This window comes from Danio rerio, chromosome 3 (genome assembly GCF_052040795.2).
Source record: "Danio rerio strain M-AB ecotype USA chromosome 3, GRCz13ab, whole genome shotgun sequence".
NCBI classification, from domain to species: domain Eukaryota; kingdom Metazoa; phylum Chordata; class Actinopteri; order Cypriniformes; family Danionidae; genus Danio; species Danio rerio.
Window position 1 is genome coordinate 60342501 of NC_141023.1, and position 10000 is coordinate 60352500.

General features: G+C 38.2%; 1 protein-coding gene across 11 annotated transcripts in view; it reads right to left on the bottom strand.

Moving 5' to 3' along the window:
• The window catches only part of cep112 (centrosomal protein 112), a 349706-nt gene that overhangs the window by 171538 nt on the left and 168168 nt on the right, over positions 1-10000 (bottom strand). Inside the window, exons 18-19 of one of the 11 annotated variants that reach the window (XR_015479982.1) lie at positions 9921-10000; positions 9707-9844 (exon numbers count right to left, since the gene is read on the bottom strand). The exon at positions 9921-10000 is cut by the window's right edge and continues 1060 nt beyond it. The exons of the other annotated variants lie outside the window; for them this stretch is intronic. The gene's annotated coding sequence lies outside the window, so the exon portion shown is untranslated. Of the gene's footprint in view, positions 1-9706; positions 9845-9920 lie in introns of those variants that run through there. 11 annotated transcript variants of the gene reach the window in all.

The following is a 10000-nucleotide window of genomic DNA, read 5'->3' on the forward strand; positions in this document are numbered from 1 at the left end:
AAAACTGATGACACCACATGGGTTCAACCCTTGCAACTCATGTTTCTTATTTAAAGATCTGAGATGCCAAAATGCTTCTATGGTAACTTGTGACTGTGTCAGCTGTGAGTCCAATTCTGAACATGCAAATACATTTTTGTAAACGATTTAATTCTGTGTTAATAATAAATGCACAATAATTAAAACTGTAAAACTTCACAGAGTGCATGATGCCATTGTCGGATTCACAGAACACGATAACAAAATAAAATGGGAGTGCTAGCATTAGCTTTGCACATGTCTGATTGTGAGCAAATAAATCAGCTGGCAAACACTGTAGAGGTTTAAAAAAACAACATTTAATTGAAATAATATAGAGCAGGAATGTCTAAACTCGGGCCCTGGAGGGCTGGTGTCCTGCAGATTTTAGGTCTAACTTGCCTCAACACACCTGCATGGATGTTTCTAGAAAGCCTAGTAAGAGCTTGATTAGCTAGCCCAGGTGTGTCTGATTGGGGTTGGAACTAAACTATGCAGGACACCGGCCCTCCAGGACCGAGTGTGGACACCCCTGATATAGAGGATACTGACCAGTCTAACACTGCGGCTGTGTCCAAAAATCACATACTATAAAAATTATGTTTACTAAATGTTTAAACTTATTTAAAATTACAATAAACAAAAAAAATATACGTTGAGCTTACACATTGTGCTTCGTAGTGAACAGTGTTGTTTTAAATCTTAATGCTTTTTTTATTACTAAATTACTAAGTTTTATATTTATCATAAGTGTATTTTACATTAAATCATACAGTGCATCCGGACAGCATTCATAGCGCTTAACTTTTTCAAGATTTTTTTTTAATGTTACAGCCTTATTCCAAAATTGATTGAATTCATTTTTTATTTCCTCTAAATTCTACACAAAATACCCCATAATGTCAATGTGAAAAATGTGGAAATAAAAACAGGCACCACTCATCACCAGACTAAAACCAATCCCTAAAGTAAAGCATGGTGGCGGCAGGATGTTTTTCAGCAGCAGGAACTGGAAGACTAGTCAGGATAGAGGGAAAGATGAATGCAGCAATGTACAGGGACATCCTGAGTGAAAACCTGCTTCTGAGTGCTCTTGACCCCTAGAATGGGGCAACGGTTCATCTTCCAGCAGGACATTGACCCAAAAAACACAGCCAAAATATCAATGGAGTGGCTTCACAACTACTCGGTGAATGTCCTTGAGTGGCCCAGCCAGTGCCCAGACCTAAATCCTATTGGAGAGATTTGAAAATGGTTGTAAACCATCACTTGCCATCCAAGCTGAAAGAGCTTGAGAGGTTCTGCAAAGAGGAATGAGCAAAAATTCTCAAAGACAAATGTGCTAAGCTTGTGGCGTCATATTCAAAAAGACTTGAGGCTGTAACTGCTGCCAAAGGTGCATCAACAAAGTATTGAGCAAAGGCTGTTGTTATGATTTATGTTTTCTTGCTGTCTTTTTTTTTTCTTTCTGTCCTCTCCTTTTGCTCAGCCCTTAGATTTCTTATTGGTTTACCATTCTGTCCATCATCATTACGACATTTTCGGTTTCGCCAATCCCAGGATAGCCGCAAAGATTTAAAGCCCCGACAGACCAGTGTGACCATTTGTGCTTCACGCAATTTGTTTGTGCTATGCTTCGTCTATTCAGTGATTTATCTCAGTTTATTATTTATTATTATTAGCATTAATTATTTAAAGACAATACCAGCGAGACACAGAGCAACAGTCCGGCGCATGGTCTAAAGAGCTCTTAAGTTGAATGGTATTTCATCAAAAGCATAAAAATACATTGACCTATCTCAAGCACATCACTTATATACTTTGGACGGACGGACGGACGGACGGACGGACGGACGGACGGACGGACGGACGGACGGACAGACAGACAGACAGACAGACAGACAGACAGACAGACAGACAGACAGATAGATAGATAGATAGATAGATAGATAGATAGATAGATAGATAGATTCATTGCCCTTCAGCTTAGACCCTTTATTCATCAGAGACCACTGTGCTACCGTGTCACCCACAACAGCAGTTAATTATAATAGCATTAAACGATAACATAATTTAATTCATGCAAAATAAATATAAATAATGACCAATTAAAATGAGCCAAAACATTTTTCCCAACTTTGGATAATAATTTTGAAAGATTAAAAATTGCTAAAATCAAACTTGCGAGCCAGGAAAAAAAATATGAATGAATGAATTAATAATCAAATAAATAAACAAATAAACAAACTCACATTAATCAAACTAGTAGCCACCAAAATTGGCTTTATTCAACAGATTGCAGATCCTTCTCAAAAAAATAAATAGAATAAAAATGAAACAAACAAAACAAAAACAAGTCCCAATGATAACGTAAGATACCGTAACGCACAACTGCTCACTTCATTTACTTTTCAAAAAATGGCTTGCTGAATGATGCACCAGTGATTTATCTCAGTTTACTGTGGTAATTTGAGTTTGCTTGTTGACCTTTGTTGGCTTTAAGTAACATAATGTGATGGTTGTGTGATTCTAAACTAAGCTTTGACGGACTTTACTCAATTTGTTTTAGTTTAGATTGATATTTTGTTATATTAGTTAAAGCGTTTTGTCATCTGTGTGCTTTGAGTTTTGTAGTTTCATAAGTTTAGTTCGGGTGTCGTATACAATGAAGATCTCGGTTTTTATTTGTGTTTCTTTTTGACGCCTAGTTTAGACTTTAGATTTAAGGATTGTTTTGTTTTGTTAATTTCTTTGATTTGGCTAACGCTCGTTGTTTTTGTTTAAAGATAATAATTGTAAATGTTTATTTCTTTTTTTTCCCATTTATTATTGTTACATATTGTTTCAACCATTGAGTAAAAAGCTTAAATTAGAGAATTGATTCTTGCCTCATCCTTGATCTGTCGCACACATTAAATTTATTAATTTAAAAATTAATAAATTTGCAAAAATTTCAAAAAACTCTTTTTTCACATTGTCATTATGGGGTATTGTGTGGAGAATGTTGAGGAAATAAATGAATCTAATCCATTTTGGTATAAGGCTGTAACATAACAAAATGTGGAAAAAGTGAAGCGCTATGAATGCTGTCCGGATGCACTGTAAGGGTGCTTTCACATCTGTAGTCCATTTCATTTGGTCCGGACCAAGGGTAATAAATGATACATTGTTGCATTTTCTGCCGTCTTTGGGTCGTTTTCACACCACACTGCTGGCTTTGGTCCGAACCAGTTGAAACAAACTAAAATGCAGTCATCTGACAGAATCCACATCTCTCATTGGCCAGATGTTGTTGAACATATTTCCTAAACTGCTTATTGATTGGATAGAATTCACATGTGGGAAAATGCCAACGAACTCCCGCAAGTAAACAAAACCGGAAGACACAAAATGTCGTTTTTACTCTGGAGGGACGACTGCGCTGACTGATTGCATGCTTTAGACAAACTATACATTTCGAGAATGAAGCGCGGCCGCGGCTGGAAAACAGTGTTTAATGCATCCCTCGTCACTTCAGGAGGCGTGAATTAATTTAGCCTGTTTTAGTACTGATCGTATTCTCACAGTTCATTTGAAAGCGTACCAAGACCACCTCTTCAAGTAGGTCTTGGTACACTTATTTTGCCCGCTTTTGGTGCGCACTCTAGAACGATTGCTGCATTCTTACCTGCCCAAAAGGGAAAACGAACTCTAGTGCGAATCAAACTAAATAAGGCAGGTATAAAAGCACCCTAAGGGTGCTTTCACATCTGTAGTTTGCTTCATTTTCTGCTGTCTTTGGGTTGTTTTCACACCACACTGCTGGCTTTGTTCCGAACCAGTTGAAACGAACCAAAATGCAGTCATCTGACAAAATCCACATCTCTCATTGGCCAGATGTTGTTGAACATATTTCCTAAACTGCTTATTGATTGGTTAGAATTCACGTGCAGGAAAATGCCAATGAACTCCCGAAAGTAAACAAAACAAAATTTCATTTTTACTCTGGAGGGACGACTGCGCTGATGGACTGTATGTCTGCTTTAGACAAACTAACGTTATACATTTTGAGAATGAAGCGCAGCTGCGGCTGGAAAACAGTGTTTAATGCATCCCTCGTCACTTCAGGAGGAGGCGTGAATTCATTTAGCTAAACTGCGACATGGTCATCTTGCGGAAACATTACCAACGATTCATCAAGTAATGTTTTCCCCTCTCTCTCTCTGTTGGCAAAGCGCTGTCAACAAATATTTTTCCTCCATATCCCATAATGCACAGTGCATCGGCTTACGGCAGCTGGATTAGTCCTAAAGTCGCAGTACTTTTTGCGGTTGGATCTGTTTTAGTACGAATCATATTCTCACCACAAACGAACCGCTCCAGGGTTCGTTTGAAAGCGTACCGAGACCACCTCTTCAAGCAGGTCTCGGTACGCTTATTTGGCCCGCCTTTGGTGCGCACTCGAGAACGATTGCTGCGTTCTCACCTCCCAAAAGAAAAACTACGAACTCTAGTGCGATTCAATCAAACTAAATAAGGTAGGTGTGAAAGCACCCTAAGTGTAGTGTTTTAATGGTTTTGTTAGAATAACCCACATACAATCATAAATAATCAATATAGGGCTGCGTTGCTGAAAGCATCAGTGGAAAACTGGACCACAGACCATTGATAGATTATGATTCAGTTGTATTTATTTATCTTAATATGTTTACTTTATAATAACGTGCACTTGCATTCTTAAGAATGTAAACCAAGTCAAGTCATTAAGTTTTGAATGATGCTCCGGATGACATTTTTTAGTGAAATGGAAATATATAAATGTAAATAAGAGGCTAGGTAACAATAGCATGAACGTGTGGTTGCGCACACATTGGATGCAGGTGTTGCAGCGAATCGTTTGGCGCCGCTGAGCATCTGTGTGCAGGATGTGATGTTTTTTGGGGGGGGGGGGCTGCAGTTGTTATGATGGAAAATGGTGAATGTACAAACAGTCATACGCCATACATGTTGGGATGAGTAACTATTTCTGATGACTAACAGTGAGATCTGCTTGCCAATCTATTTCCAAGAAAAAAAAGAAGCTATACGCCAGCGTATGAAGGCTGATGAAGATGCTTTTTATTTTAGTCAGAGATCGAAATGGAGTGTAAGCCAGATTGAACCTGCTGTTCCCGCACAAGCACCACGGCCCCTTGTTTTGAAGCACATGTGCTAACTATTAGGTCATGCTGGATCCTTTTATTGCCGTGAATTGTCGTCTGAGGGATGCTCACTGCCCATATGTGGGAATGCTGTGATATCCTGCGAGACCGAATGAGGGAATGTGATTTATGGTCCAGTCTGCAGTACTGATCACTTGCTGTCTGGATTCTCTGGAACAATCCGCAGCCCTAATTCAGCCTGAATGCAACTACACTGTGATATCAGTGAAAGAATGTCTCACACAGTCAGACTTTTATCAGCTTAAAGTCTGCTCCTCTGAACGGTTTCTCAAACTACAATCATTATTAACCTCTATGTTTGTGTACTAATAAAAATTTTGCATATCAAAACAGGAATGCATAAAGATTGTGTCCTTAACTACTATGTACTTGCATCAACAAAATAAATACAATGTACTTACTGTGTTTATAATGTATTTGAGAACACTTGTGGTGCTTTTGAGTTGGGATAGAGGTTGGGTTATGGACAGGTTTGGTGGTATGGGTAGGTTTAAGGGTGAGTTAAAGTGTAAGGGATGGTCAACAGTGTATTTACAAATGTAATTACAAAAGTTAATTACAGATGCAATTAAATACATGTAGTTAATCAAGCATAAGTACACAGTAAATATATGTATTTACACAATAAGTACATTGTAAAAAAACTATTAATTCCTGTGTAAGTACATATTAGTTGAGGCCACACTATAAAGTGGGACCGAATAATAACCCAGGCATACAGTATGCAAATAAAACCCTGGCAATGAATACATTGATCACTCGTTTTCAAAGTTCTTACACCTTATCCAGCATCAAATTCCAGCACTTTTCAAGCACTTTCAAGGTGCAGTTTTACACTTTACCAGCACCTAACAACCACTGTAAATCACATTTATAAATGCTGTATGTACTTTTTCAGGTTTAAGTCTATTTAATTATTAAGTCTATTTTTATATAACTATTTTATTATTTATTTTAAGTGCTATTTTAACACAATATGACCTTTTAACTTAAATTTTTTAACACTTTGGAGCATAGATTTATTGGGATAGTTCACCCAAAACAGTTTTTGGATGAAGTATATTTGGTCCCACTTTATATTAAGTGTCCTTAACTACTATGTACTTACATCAAAAAATAAAATACAATGTACTTACTGTGTTCATAATGTATTTGAGAACACTTGTGGTTCTTTTGAGTTGGGATAGAGGTTGGGTTATGGACAGGTTTGGTGGTGTGGGTAGGTTTAAGGGTGGGTTAAGGTGTAAGGGATGGTCAACAGTGTATTTACAAATGTAATTACAAAAGTTAATTACAGATGTAATTACATACATGTATTTAATCAAGCATAAGTACACAGTAAATACATGTATTTACACAATAAGTACATTGTAACAAACTATTAATTCCTATGCAAGTACATATTAGTTAAGGCCACTTAATATAAAGTGGGACCGTATATTTTTAAGTTTTGGCCTCTTTCTTACAGTCAGATCGTGTTTGGGTGTAGTACCAAACCTTTAATGACCAGTCGTTCATAATATTTCATGTGCCTTGCTATTCAAAATTCATGTAACAAATTAAATCATTATGGGTCCGAGCCATTCACTATGAAGCCTGAGGTATGGAGCTTGCAGGTAACAGCGTTTACCACAAATTTTAATCACAAGATGTTCTATTTATTCATTCATTCATTTTCTTGTCGGCTTAGTCCGTTTATTAATCCGTGGTCGCCACAGCGGAATGAACCACCAACTTATCCAGCAAGTTTTTACGCAGCGGATGCCCTTCCAGCCGCAACCCATCTCTGGGAAACATCCACACACACATTCACACACACACTCATACACTATGGACAATTTAGCCTACCCAATTCACCTGTACCGCCTGTCTTTGGACTGTGGGGGAAAACCGGAGCACCTGGAGGAAACCCACACGAAGGCAGGGAGAACATGTAAACTCCACAAAGAAACGCCAACTAAGCCGAGGTTCGAACCGGCGACCCAGCGACCTTCTTGCTGTGAGGCGACAGCACTACCTACTGCGCCACTGAACCTCGCCATGTTCTATTTAATCCTTCATTTAATCGGCACAATGTTGTCAGTCGTGCAACTGCAGCGCATTCAACATTGCAAAAGTGCTGGCATTCACTAAGATTAAGCTAATATTGCAGCATACGAAAAGACCGTAACTGCTATTAAGATAATGTATGCAAATATGTCAACTGTTTTTAAGTATTTCTTAGCGCTGCGTTTGCATTTCTAAACCCTGCATTTGTGTGAGTGCATAAAATTGTTGCCGTGTGATCAGTTTTGATTGCAAAATGTTCACCGCATATGCGTTTTTAGGAGACTTTCATATAGAATGAGTAATTACACCTAAAATATATATATTTTGAGCTTGTATAGATAAGATTTCTGACACATATGCAACTAAAACTGTCGCAATTTCGAGCCCTGCACTTTCAAATTCAAGCAGGTTCAAGCGCTTTGTCCAAAATCCAAGCACTTTCCTAACATTGAAAACACTATATTAAAAAATCAAGCATTTTTCCAGGATTTCCAGCAACCGTACGAACCCTGCATTTTGCTAGAATACAACTAAATGTTAGTAAATATTAACACATTTAATTGACTGTATAATTAGTATTTTTTAACTACAACCAAAAAAAATAACATTTAATTTTGCCAAACTAAAACCTAAAAATTACGGTATCATTTAATCGGTAACACTTTACAATAAGGTTCATTAGTTAATGCATTTACTAACATGAACTAATCATAGCCAACACGTGTACAGCATTTATTAATCATAGTTGAACATTTACTAGTGCATTATTAACATCCAAGTACATGCTTGTTAACATTAGTTTATGCACCATGAGTTAACATGAACTAACAATTGTCACGTTAGGCGTGATCAAAACAATAACAAAAACGGGAACAAAAGATAGCGGATTCAAGTGCAAATTTTAATATATTAAAGTGCAAAAACAGTGAACAAAAATCCAAAATATCAAATTGCAAAGTAACAAATAAACAACAAAACAAGAAACTAAGACAGATAAACATGAACTAAACTAGAGCAAGATACGAGGCAAGATCAGGAACAACAACTAGGAAAAACAGACTTACTGGTTACAAGAAAGACAAACGACGCGATGACAAACTGTGGTCGAATGACTGAATATATAGTCCTGGTTATCACGGAGAATGGAGACAGCTGTGGTTGTAATCAATGTAAATGACAGACCGGGTGTGTGCGCGAAAGAATGTATGGAAATGTAGTCTTTATGGACGCTGTAGTTTCACTCATTGTCCATTGAACTACAGCGCCCTCAGGTGGTCACTGACAGATGTGACAACAATGAACAACTGTATATTCATTAACTTACGTTTATTAACATGAACAAATACAGTAGTAAATGTATTGTTCATTGTTTGTTCATGTTAGTAAATGCATTAATTAACATAAACTAATAAACCTTATTGTAAAGTGTGACCATTTAATCCAGGGGTCACCAATCTCGGTCCTGGAGGGCCGGTGTCCCTTCAGGGTTTAGCTCCAACTTGCCTCAACACACCTGCCTGGGTGTTTCAAGTATACCAAGTAAGACCTTGATTAGCTTGTTCAGGTGTGTTTGATTAGGGTTGAAGCTAAAATCTGCAGGACACCGGCCCTCCAGGAACAAGTTTGGTGACCTCTGATTTAATCAATTAAATAAATACAGTAACAGATCATTCATAATCAACACTCAAAATGCACTTCAATTACTCCAATGAATATCCATTAAAGCTGTAAAAAATATATTATGAATGTTTTTAAGAACATTTTAATGAGTTTCTAGCTAAATAAGGGTGCTTTCACGCCTGCCTTAGTTTAGTTTAGAATCACAATTAGTTTAGTGCGGCAGGTCTGTGGGCGCAAATGCCTTGTTGATGCCATAGGAGGATGGCCAGACTGGTTGGAGCTGATAGAAAGACAACAGTAACTCAAATAACTACTCGGTTCAACCGGGGTCTGCAGAAGAGCATCTCTGAACCACAACAAGTCGAACTTCGAGGCGGATGGGCAGGCCCGGATTGGCTAATCGGGAGGACCGGGAGAATTCCCGGTGGGCCGGTCCGTTTTTTGGCCGCGAGGGCCGGTGTCCCAAGCTGCAGAATCTGTTGCCCTCAGCAGTCACACTATTCAAATTTATTTATTTACTTGACCACAGCCTTTTTATTCATTATTTTACCGCAACTCTTCTCTTTTCATCTATTTTAATGATTATAAAACTCAGTTGTGTCTCCTTTCTGAACGCAGCTATTGTGGTCCAGCGGTTAGCACATTAGAAAAAGACGCTGCGGACCCGAGTTCGATCCTCGTTAGAGTAACTTATTGTTTTCATTTTTATTGTTAAGACATATAATACTGTTAGGGTTGTTGAACATTTGAAGTTCTAAAGCAGCTGTTTTCTCAAAAAAAGATGTGATAGTGTCATTAGAAACTGATTTGGAAATGACCTTATTTTAATATAGTCAGTCGTGAACTGAGGTGGGCCGGTCTGAGGCTTGAAACTCCAGGGCTGAAAAGGTGTCCCACTCCGGCCCTGCGGATGGGATACAGCACCAGAAAACCACACCGGGTGCCTCTCCTGTCAGCTAAGAACGGGAAACAGACACTGCAGTTTGCACAGGCTCACTAAAATTGGACAACAGAAAATTGGAAAAACCTTGCCTGGTCTGATGAGTCCCGATTTCTGCTGCAACATTCGGATGGTAGGGTCAGAATTTGGCATCAACAACATGAAAGCATGG